The 12,528-nt window shown below is 41.1% G+C and overlaps 1 protein-coding gene across 6 annotated transcripts in view; it reads right to left on the bottom strand.

Moving 5' to 3' along the window:
• The window catches only part of cald1a (caldesmon 1a), a 61,312-nt gene extending 54,351 nt beyond the window's left edge, over window positions 1-6,961 (bottom strand). For all 6 annotated transcript variants that reach the window (XR_004019094.1, XM_030719908.1, XM_030719906.1 and 3 more), the window contains exon 1: window positions 6,833-6,961. The gene's annotated coding sequence lies outside the window, so the exon portion shown is untranslated. The remainder of the gene's footprint in view (window positions 1-6,832) is intronic.
• Between the last annotated feature and the right edge of the window lie 5,567 nt (window positions 6,962-12,528).

Below are 12,528 nucleotides of genomic sequence, written 5' to 3'. Positions count from 1 at the left end.
CTTATGTGGAATTTAATGCATAGCCATATCCTACAGAAACTTTACCTCATTACGGTTTTCAATCACTCTCAGAGCTTCCGCAACTGAGTACCCTCTAATAAACACAGTATATGCCACCTAACTCAAAAGACAGTAAATACTGAAATAACTAGAGCATTTTTAAGACTGATACAGATACCGATACTGAGGATACTGATATTGTAATTTCAAAAGCTGATATTCTGATATACAGGCCAATATTTTTTCTTTCAGACACATGAAGTACAAACAGATTTCTCTAATATTTGTTACTTGTTCACGCTCTGCGTGACTCAGCTCAGATCAGCTGGTTATTGTTCCAAACCTGAGTGTTGCTAATAGGGAAGTTGCAGAGTGCCCTCTGGTGGGCAAACTATGCAGCGTCACCACTTGTAACATAGTTAAAGGGTATTTCTCCGAAAGAAGAGATGGTCAACTCCTGCATCCCCACATCTACCTGAGTGGAGTGGAGCAGTTTGTTGGCACAAATTACATATAAAAACATTCATTGCTTTTTTATATGTCAGTGCGTTAACTTGTCTAATTTTATCGTGTCTTTTGGCCACATTGAACATGTACTGTACCATAACAGAGATCTGCTCTGCAAATGTTAAAATACATTGCCTTTAGTCATGTTTAGCCAATAAAAAGATAAATTCTGCTTGGGAAACTGCGCTTTAGTCCGAAGTGTAAATACAGAAAGATTGCTCTGTAGGAACCTTCACGTTCCTTGGAAAATTACGTAGTAAAACTTCTGGATCCTTTGCTTAAAATGGTTTTGCAGTGTTGTGTTTGTAGTCAAAAGAAAAAAAAACACGTCATTTACAGAATTATAACTGGAAATTTTACAGGCTTATTAAATATGATAACTTCCTGTTATTTAGCCTACACCCTAAACTGATTTATCTCGACTCTCGGAGGAATCAAGAGTTTAATCAAGTAAATGATTGAAAGATTTGTTGGTAAAAATAATTGCTGGTTGCATCCCTAAATACTTAAATAAGTGTGAAACCGTCTCCTGAGATTATACATCAATGAATTTCTGAATGCTTAGAACTTGGTTGGAAAAAAAAAGCTATGAAGCTCATCCAGAGGCTGAAACAGAATTACAGTAGAAGTTTGACTCATGCGAATACCCATGTAAGGACACAGTGATTGTTTTATATGTATGAGCTAACTCCTCACTACCATCATTACAACATGCAAGCCTGATCTCGCTCTCGCCAGTTCTCACTTCCAGGATGGCAGATGTCCAGTGTGGCTTCTCTAAGCTGTCCTTTACATTCGCCACACACACTTCGATGCATTTAGTGCCTCTGCAGCCACAAGCATAAATCCAGCAGGCCTATAACTGCCCCGCACACAACCCTGTATGCCCCCACCCCTACCCGTGCAATTCATAGAGCGGTTAACTGTGTAAATACATGACCTCACTGATCATGTGTTCACACTGAATGGTATTTTTCACACGCTCCTCGGGGATTTACATCACCTTATTACCTCCACGTTCCCTTAATTCCCCATTAACCTAAAATATGGGACTTTTAAACTGAGATTTGACAGGCTCTTGATTAGCCATGTTTGTTTAGTTTTGGGACTCTTTGGGAGGAAGACGAAAGGCTGAGAGGAGAAGGAAAGAGGAGGAGAGGTGAAGAGAGGACGTAGGAATGGAAAGTTGGCAAAGAGAAGGAGTTGGGTGAATGAAACTCCTATTAATCATTTCTTTTTGAGAGAAAAAAATAACGCTGAGGTAGGACATATTGGTGTTAAAGAAAAGAAGAGAGGTGAAGAGAAAGTAATGTAACCGTTAAGAGAGGGGCATATAAGTTGGCTTCTCTGCCACAGGGACACACTGTGCATGTCTGAGGTCCCAGCGGGAGGACGGCGAAGGAAAACACAAGGCCAATCAGCTAACATAGACATTTCCTGTGCTTGTTTTATCAGATGAGAAGAAGCCCAAAGGCTAAAATGTCCCCTCTCAACAAGGTTGCACACTTCTCAGAATAACCTGGTTTTGGGAAACCAAGAGGAGAACGAACATGCATCTTTGTAGGATGACATCAGAAGTGCTATTTAGGAGTGCTGACCTCACTCTCACACAATCAATCATCTACAAAAAAACCAATGAAATGCGGACCACGTGAGGAAGTGAGAGGAATTTTTTACCTTTTAAGATATAAAGCGAGGCTGCCTCATGAATTAAATCATCTTCTACTCAAAAATCAAAAGATTTAGTAAGAGCTAAAGGAATATAATAAGTCTCTTTTTGTTTTTTTATAGCTATGAAACTTCTGGAAGAGCTTGGCATCTGGCAACTAGCAGATGGTGGACCAATGTGCCAATTACCAACGCTGACACGCCATGTTGCCTATTATTCAATCTGGCCTTGAGTGATCACACTTTAAAGTCAGAAAACGATACGAGTGAGAGGCTGATCTAACAAACCCTCTCCATCAGAGTGTGACTAAAGCCCAGAGGAATTCAAACGCAGGTCTTTTGTGCCCACATGACTGCTTCAGACGGGAGAGTGAAAGTTAGCTGAGAGTGAGCCTGCAAAGAAAGGAAGTAAAGACAGAGAGATCCTGGAAGTGTACAGCGTTTTAAAAACTGGGGTTTGAAAATAGCTATGGAAGTGTGGTTTGATTAAATAGGCCTTAATATGGTGGTGAATCTCTTATAGGCCAGGAAAAAAAGATGAGCACAAGAAATCTCCATCACCCAAGAGACAACCAGAGCCTAATTGTGGAGTGAACAAATGCCAGAACATCCAAGAACCCTTTGCTCCCACTGCATAACTGCTCCATGTCAAGTTTGGCTGCAAAATGAAGAACAATAAACAGAATATAAGGCTAAATTACACATGGAAACGTGTCATGGCATAAGAGATTTTCCTTTTAACATGGAAAATAACAGGAATTTATATATCGCAAACATCTTCCAAACTCTTAGCGCATAAATAAACATCTTCTAAGGTTTCACAAACAATTAAGCATCCTTAGCAGTTCTTACCTACTACTTGCTGACCGCCATTACCCAGTGAAAAACTTAAGAATTCTTCTCCGACCCGACATCTGCCCGTCTGTCCAGGCTCACCATGTTATGCAACTTAGTATGTGGTTCTGGATGCAGCACATTCAAATTACATGCTATCAAATTCAAAGGCAAAGGAGGGGGAACAGAACGAGTACACTGCGGGGCTCACATCCAGGACCAAAGTCCCTTGACTGGGTAGCTGCACGTCAATCACAATCGCTTCAAATGAGGTGAACCCTGTCCTACTCCTGCTGTTGTCCAGAAGACACAAACCTAAAACCTACACTGACTTTTTTGTTTTCTTTGCCAAGCAAGTGGTGCACACTAATGACAAGGACAGTATTGATAAAACAGAAAGCACTCATTTCGCTTGCGGTTCCGCAGGCATGGCGGGGCTGCCTTTCTAAGCTCGTGCCATATTCTTACAGCAAACAAATCTGCATGAAATTAAGCCAGCGGGCAAAAAGACTCGAGCACGGGAAACATGCTTGACATAGTTTCACTGGTCCATTATGAGGAGAAACCAGAAAATAGCTCTGGCACCTGCTGTGCAGAAACAATGTATGTTTGGACTGACGTGTCTTCATGTTTGGAAACTGTGCTGCATGTGGAGATTAGGTAAAAATCATTTTTAAAAACAAAAAAAGAAAAAAGAAGAGAATGGTCTGATCATTTGTGTTTGAAAGTTGCCTCTGCCAGTTTTCCATTCAATTCAAATTTCAGTTTGCCACTTGGTTAAATGACTTGGCTCAGCAGTGCTAAAAAACTACTGCCTCGCAAGGGAAACATGATACTGTGGTGGATTGTAAGTATCCAGCATTAAACTTTAACAAAGCACGCACAGATATTACACGCATGTAAACAAATAGCATTTGCATTTCTCGATTGTGGTGAGAAGAAGACACAATAATCAGCAAACCTCTAAGTTCAGTCGCTAAGAAAAGAAAGGAAAAATGAGATGGAGAGAGTGAGAGGGAGCCAGCATACAGTAACTAGAAGCCTTTCACCGCACCGCGCAGCTCAGAGCCAGACTCCGGAAATGCATGGCAGCGTTCCCTACATCCTGCCCGCCCAGCCCTAACCCTGGCCCTCGCCCACACTGCCAAACCCATGTTATCACTCTGTGCAATTACCTCCACATTCTTCTGCACCCATATCATATTGTTCCAATTATAAATCCATACAGAGCACTACAAGCTTTTTAGCATATGGTTTGCAGTCTTACGCGCTCTGGCTAAATAGGTGTGTGATAGTGTTTAATTGTGTGAACCTTACTTCTGTGGTTGTCAGGGAGCACCTGTGAAAACAGAGTGGCTCAAATGATCTGACCGTACAAAAAAGAAAAAAAATCATGGTTTGACTATATGCAGTGTATATGTTCATAGATGCATAGGAACAAATTAAAGAAAATAAAATGGAACATTTGACCGTAACAATGAGGGGGTGAGGGCTGTCTGTTATGCTGTGTGGGAAATTGTACTGGCATGGTTCTGGGCCAGTTGTTCCCTTAAGGCCCAGGGTGGGCTCACTGCCAATTAATACTACACTGTTCTGACTGGTCATCTTTATTCAATAATTAAACCTTTCTAACCTGATGAGAATAGTCCCTACCATAATGAGCCAATCACAAGGTACAAAGGAGTTACTGAATCATTTAATGAGAATGAAAATGGCCTTCACAGTACCAGATATCTCCCAATATTAACCCAGGTCAGATTATTATTTACTTTTCTGTTTTTTTTTTGGTTTGTTTGTTTGTTTGTTTTGTTGTCATTGGTTTGTATTTCTCCTACTACACCTGTGTGAAATACTACACATTGTCATTGAGACTGTAATGCACATTTAAATCTAAAAAAACAAAGGACAGCTGATGTAAGGTAAATCTTTAAATAGACTGTTATTATTTGCTATAAGCAACTGATCCATAGTTCATCTAGCAAGCTAAAAGTTATGGATAAATACTTATATAGTGAGCTGAAAGCACAGAAAGCATAAAACAGCTTCCAAATGTGGAAGTACATTAAGCCTGCATTCTGTTTAAAGGCCATTAGATGGCGATAGCTGTGGTTCCAAAAACAGCTTTCTGTCTTTAACTCTGTAAACAGTTTTCTGATGAGTTTATGGGCTCAGCCACTCATTTTCGGTCATACTGAATAAAAAAAGTTAAGTCTAGTTTGTCAGTCTTGGTCATCCTAAGTTTCAAAAAGGAGGATCATTAGCTAGCAACTTGTGACTGACAAGGCATTAGCCAATGAGGAAGCGATTTTGAACCCAAGCTGGTGACGGTGAAAACACTGGAAACCAAAGGATGACATCATGGTAGCTGCAACCACCTTTTGTACTGTGTATGGCTAAAAGTAATGGCTAAATAGCGATATAGTTATCTAAAGGTAATAAAAGGCTCAAATACTGGAGAGGTGGTAAATATATAGTAGTTTTATGAGTAAATGGTCAAAATAGCTTACTGTAAAATATCGAATTATTATACTGCATTGGACATGCCCCTAAAATGTGAGCAGCATAAATACAAATTCAAACAAACTGGTTAACTGTATTAAGAAATTGTATTCCACTACTTTAAAAAAATGCAAACGAACATACTGGAAACATTAAATGGCCACTAAGGATCCCATTAGAGGGCTGTGGGGTGCATAAGGTGGGGAACTACTATATTAGAAGACTGTTATTCATCGCATTCCTGAGGCTCTTCATCTGTCACCAGGTTGCTCCTGCACCTTATAAGGAGCAGGGGGGGGGGGGGGGGGGGTTCTCCACTTGTTTTCCAAACACCGAGCAACTTATCGGATACAGTTTCACGGACAATTACTGTGCTGTCTGTTGCCTGAAAGCATTCAAAAAGAAAAAATAAAATAAAATCTAACAGATCAATGTTTTGCACCTCCCTCCATCCTCTTCCATTTTTGCCATGCTTCCATTTCACAGATACAACTATGTAATAAAACCTTTATGCTCAACTCAAGTACAATGAGAGCTGAAGAGAGCTTTTTTTGCCTCTGGCCTGTTAGGATTGCAAAGAATGCGATACCTTGAGAGGCAGATTCATCTTTGAGCGAGAAGGCCTGCCCTCTGCGAGACTGCCCTGTGCCTTTGACTGCAGGAGATGCTGGATGTCTTTAAGATTCAAACAAAAAAGCTGCCTCCTGTAACTCAGCATAATCTCATGTTCATATTTGATCTTTTTTAGGGGCATGTTTTGAGCTGGCATCTCTAAAAAGTTAGACCAGAACTTCCCTTTAATGTTTGGGGGATGTTGTTGATAGAATCAACAGACCAAAAAGTACAGCAACTTTTTCTTCTAGGCAAAAACCTTCCTTCAGGCTGCTCTGAGTGGCTACTTTGGCGATGAAAAACTTGCCCCCCCCCCCGCCCCAAAATACTTTGTTCGCCAAGAATCAGAAGGCGTGAGCGCGCGTCGCAGGAGTGCGCATATAGTACGCTTTTCTTTCTGCATCCCCACGATTAAAAAGCATTTAAGCAGAAACGCTCTCTGGGCCTGCAGCTGGTAATCATGACTGTACGCTCTCCCTTTAGTGAACCGGCGGCGTGAAAACGCGCACAAAAGAGGGAGCGGCTTCCAGCCAAGAAATTCTGAAAAGTAAAAGCAGCAGCCCATGCGCACAGGACACATCCAGTATGATAATCTGCCACCGTAATACAGGCTATTGCATCATTGCTTTTTATTCCCTGCAGCATCCTCAACTTTTCACCCACAAAGCGGTCTGATATCGCCTCGTACAAGTTCAAAGTTATTTGCGCTTACCTGTGGATCTTGACGGGACAAAGTAGAGCTCTGGAGTCGAGTGAGAGGAGTGGAGAGGAGAGGGAGCCAGTCTGCAGTCGGTCCTCCACTACACTCAATGATAAAACCAAACTCAATACCCGCTGAAGCCCCTCCCACCTTTTAAGACATACAGTACACATCAACTCTTGGCTGCATTGTCCTGCTTCAGTCTGCTCTTGTAGCGCCAAGCCGCTGCAGACTCCACTCCCAGAGTCTCATATTTTGAGTCCAAAATGAAAAGTCAAATATGTCAACTCTGCTAAGAGGTTGTGCAAAAATCTCAACATCTAGAGTGACTCTAGGCAGAAAGCGGACTTTTTTGGAAATCCTTCTGGGATAAATAAAGTGTCAACAGCGATCACATGAGATGTTTATCTTGGACGAAAAAAAGGGCTCACACACAGACCAGGAGGCCCCAAAGACTGCACAACGCGTTGGCAACTGAGTTACAGAGTTCCTTTAACTGCTTACCATTATATGAGCCATCATAACATGACAAATAACCACAATTATCAAATTATATAACTGCAGAACATATTCGTTTATATAGCGACTCTGAAAAGGCATGTAGGCTAAGTAAAATGAATAGCTCATTGAATCCAGTTTTACTACTATATTTATTCATTCTACCAAAAATTATTTTAAACAGATATAAAAATATCCTGTGACCACTAGAAACAAGTTTTTGCCACCAGTTAAAGCAAAATTATGGCTGTAATTTAACAAGCATTTTTCATTTATGCATACGTTGTCCAATACAAACACTGATAATGAGTTAGTTGTACTGTCTATATATGTATATACACTCACCAGTCGCTTTATTAGGTACACCTTACTAGTTCTAAGTTGGGCCTCCTTTGGCCTTCAGAGCAGCCTTAATTCTTTGTGGCACAGATTCAACAAGATGCTGGAAACATTCCTCAGAGATTTTGGTCCATATTAACATCCATGATGGGAATCTCCCGTTCCACCACATCCCAAAGATGATCTACTGGATCGAGATCTGGTGAGTGTGGAGGCCATTTGAGTACATTGAACTCATTGGCATGTTCAAGAAAGCAGTTTGAGATGATTTGAGCTTTGTGACACGGGGCGTTATTTCACTGGAAGCAACCATCAGAAGATGGGTACACTGTGGTCATAAAGAGATGGACATAGTCAGCAACAATACTCAGGTATAGGCTGTGGAAATTAAATGATGCTAAGGGTCCAAGAAAACGTCCCTCACACCATTACACCACCAGCAGCCTGAACTGTTGATACAGGACAGGGTGGATCCATACATTCATGTTTCATGTGAGCCTGTGTGAACTGTAGCCACAGTTTCCTGTTCTTAGCTGGCAGGAGTGGCACCGGTGCGATCTTCTGCTGCTGTAGCCCATCTGCTTCAAGGTTTGATGTCTTGTGTGTTCAGAGATGCTCTTCTGCACACCTTGGTTGAGTTATTGTTGCTTTCCTATTAGCGTAAAGCAGCCTGGCTATTTTCTGATCTCTTACATTAACAAGACATTTTCACTCAGAGATCGGTTGCTCACCACGTGCTCGCACTTAATGAAAAGTCATGAGAATAAGCTATTACAGTTGAAGCTGAAGGGAACAATGATGTGTTTTTGAAACGGTTACCAATTGGAAAACTATCCAAACTTGGATACTCTGAAACTAACTCCTACTGTAATAAACAATTATGTGAGTTTCTTCACCATTTGTCTTTTTTCTTTTTGTCTTTTTAGGTTAGATCAGCTATAAAGCTACTGAGCTTCTGGGCACATACAATATAACAGTATATAGAAGTCATATCAAGCCCAGCCCATCCCCACCCTGACATTTGGACAACATTATGTGTTATTATATTTGAATGAACACATATTCATCTTAGAAGGGTTTTTGAATCATAATCTCTCAATTTTCTGCTAAATTCACAAAATTCCCACAATTCAAAACAAAGTACCTGAACTTTATCACCAATAAAAACCAGAGCCCTTACTTTAGTGTCAGGGCCAGCCCTTACACGGATGATAATGCATCAAGAGAATTGCAAAAATGTAGTTTCATGTTTGATCCCCTCCTCCAAAAGCGCCTCAGCGCTTTCTGACCTCGTGTTTGTCAGCAATTTTAGGATACAGAGAGTTAGGAGGTGACAAACACAATAGCGGCAGTGTTCTACTTTCTACTGTGAAACAGCAGCATGCAGACACTGCCCGGCTTTGTCTCCCCCCGTTAAAACAATGATGCTCAGAACAAAGAACGAACTTAAGAGCATTAGGCAACTGGTGCAGAAATGAGCACCATATGCGCCGGTCCTCTTTTGCATGTGCTTTTTTTTTTTTTTTTTTTTTTTTTTTTTAAAGGTAAATCGAAATCAACGCGCTCTGTTGATTGCATGCGTGTGCAAACACAGTTGTGTGCAAGTGTGCGTCAACTGAATGAGGCGTGCGTAAGGCGAGGGGGCCGGGGGGGTTAGAAGGCCATTACGCTCAACAGATCTGAAAATGTCTTTAAGTTAATTTCTTTGATAAACCTGTCATTCTTCATCTTGCGTGTTCCTTTTAGACTTTTATTCCTGATCCAGTTTGCAAACAACAGCTGCCTCAGAAACCTCCATTACCCAGTGTCCAATCACTTCACGGTATAATTTGATTGCCAAAAATGATGCTGAGGTTTGGGCACGTTTATAGTTAGCGTAATGCCCGTATACTCAGGGCCTATGATGCCTTGATATATTTACATCATGAGCTCAGGTGTTTACCTCAGCCACACACTTCGGTTTGAGCTCTGCCTCCTCGGGGCGTTTGGCTTCGTGTGAGTCTATGTGCGATTTAGCAACTGAGGTTTGTTACTGCACCCTAATGAATACGTCGCTCAATAAGTCTCGTCCGTATTAGTGCCAGAAGAGGCAACACTGAGCGTGTATATACGAACCTAGGAAGAAAGCAGTGTGACTCTTTTGCTTTCTGCAAGCTGTTTGCAGCTGCTGTCAAGGATTCACAGATCTTCGGCGCCTCAGGCCAGAGAGCTTCACACTGCCAAAATCTGTAATGTATACCTTGAAAAATGTTACATCAGCTAAAACACCTCAGAGGCAATTATAAAGGTTCTAACGCCACATTGCTTTTAACAAACCTTTGACATTTCCCCCATTTCATCATATTATTTTAAATCAGATGAAAGAGCGCGTGAAGCCGACGTTACAGGTGAAGGTAGAAGTTGTAGAAAAGTGCAATTCTTAATGATGTCATCGCGCTGTTTGAGAAGAAAGTGATGCCATTAGTGTCAGACGTCAACTTCATATGGATTAATTCATACTGCAGCCCCGCTCCGACTATGTATGTATGATGGATGATTGGTATCTGAGATGTCTCGGAGGCTCAGCTGGTCGATGTGCATATCAAATACCTGCAGCATCCTGGGTAAAATCCAGCGCTTTTATCATTCCGATCGTTTCCCTGTTCCTTCCTGTGTCTCTCTTCTGTGTAATATCAAAGGCAAAAATGCCAACAAAAGACGGGCTCCTGCAGAGGCAAACAGCTGGATTATTTCCCTTGTGCGTGGTTCATATTTGCATTAATACTACCTTCTGGACTGCAATATTCTGAGGATAAACAGAAAGATTTTCATGAGATTTAGACCTGTTGAGACACCTTTCTCCATCTGATTATTCTTTTAGGTAGGCAGAACCTGTCAAAAATCATAGTGTACTGCAATATAATCATGCATGTTGTCTGTCATGTTGATTTCTAAGAGTAAATTCATAAATTGGCCAACTCAGAACAACACTGGTTCATCCCTTGAGTTAGGTGACTTTTCTAGGATTGAATCCAAACCCAGCTTTATTTGTAAAGCACATTAAAACAACAAAGTTGACCAAAGTGCTGCACATGAAAGAAAGGGTTAAACAATAAAATAAGAGATACACACACATACATAGATATAGCCAAATTTCAAAAATACAAGAGATAATACAAAAGCCTAAATACCTAAGCTCACACTGTGGGTTGAAAGCCAAGGAATAAAAGTGAGTTTTAAAGTTTACTTTAAAAATATGAAAGGTGGGTGCCAGCCACACACACACACACACGCACACGCACACACACACACACACACACACACACACACACACACACACACACACACACACACACACACACACACACACACACACACACACCTCCACCCCTGTTCTTAAGTTTAGTTTTTGAAACATGGAGGAGTAGCTGGTCAGTGACCTTGAAGGAACATAAGGTGTTAGGAGATCAGCAAGATACGATGGAGCCAACCCATTAAGGGATTTAAAGACATACAATGAAATCTAAAAATCAATCCTAAAAGGCACAAGAAGCCAGTGAAGGGAGGCCAGAACAGGGGAGATATGCTCCATCTTATGAGTTCTGGTAAGAAGGTGAGCAGTGGCATTTTGGACCAGTTGAAAGCGTGAAAGGAAGGCCTGATTTACACCAACGTAAAGGGCATTACAATAGTCAAGTCAAGTTGTAGTAAAAGTCTCTCAAAATTATTAATGAATGAAAAAGCAGCCAGTGTCCAGCAAAAAATATTTAAAAGACCTTCAGAAAGCCTGGAGACCTGTTGCTCAAGCCCACTTTAAAAATTACAAGAAAGTCTGGCTCCTTGGAAACCAAATAGAAAGAAATGAGCGGTTCCTTAAGACCTCAGCACAGCACTGTATGGTTTACCTTGCATGCTATTTGTTCCATTCTGTTAAGTGCTGACCCTGTTTTTGCTTTTGCTCTCCTGTAATGGCTTTAAAGTGTGTTCTTTTATGTTTTATAGTTTTTAATGGATAATTTAACATCTGGTTACTAATTTAACAGTGGTTGCTGACATGCCATTCACAAAAATCCACATGGTAAATGTCTGTGCTACTAGAACTTGTTTAAAGGAATGGGGATGAAAAAAAAAAATAGATAGACAACTCCTAGGCTGGGCATATACTTGGAGGAGGCCCCAGGGCAGACCCAGGACATGTTAGAGTATATCTTTCAGCTGGCTTGGGAACACCTGGATGCCCCCCGTGAAGAGCTGGAGGAGGTAGCGAGGAGGAGAGGGAGGTCTGCGGACAACAAATGTCAGTATCAGATAATATCCCTCCAACTGTTGCAATGATCTTTCACCAAAAAGCAAAAAATATCTGATATCTGCCTAAAATTCTGGGGACCATGAATGCATGTACCAAATTTCATTTATGTCACATTTATGTGCGTGATCAACACAGCTTGACCCCTTCCCCTTCAAAGCTAATTACCATTATGTAAAATGCTTTATAATGATAAATAACTCATGGTGTGCAGGAGGCTCAGGGAATTAAAAGCCTTGCTGCGACCTGCCTGGTCGGGTTCTAACTGTTTCACATGTTCAGCGGCCCCAGGATAGGTCCCTGTGGGACTTTGTCACATCAGCTGTAAGTCTTTCAAAAGCAATACAGAATCCCCTGTTTGTTCTCTTCTTTGACTCTCATCAAAAGTCTGACTCAGTGCATTTATGTGAAGCTTAAGGAGTTAAATGTGAAAAACTCTTTCATGTTTCATAACAGTAAAGAAGCCATGAGCCAGTAGGCTTGAAACATAAGGCTCCACACATTATGGAAGGAAATGTGCTTTGTGCAAATATAAAAAGAACTATCCAAAAGATATAAACCCACTGTGCAAGAGCTTTTTCAAAGG

Source organism: Archocentrus centrarchus, chromosome 23 (assembly GCF_007364275.1).
Source record: "Archocentrus centrarchus isolate MPI-CPG fArcCen1 chromosome 23, fArcCen1, whole genome shotgun sequence".
Lineage (NCBI taxonomy): Eukaryota > Metazoa > Chordata > Actinopteri > Cichliformes > Cichlidae > Archocentrus > Archocentrus centrarchus.
This window is presented reverse-complemented; position numbering and strand designations above follow the sequence as displayed.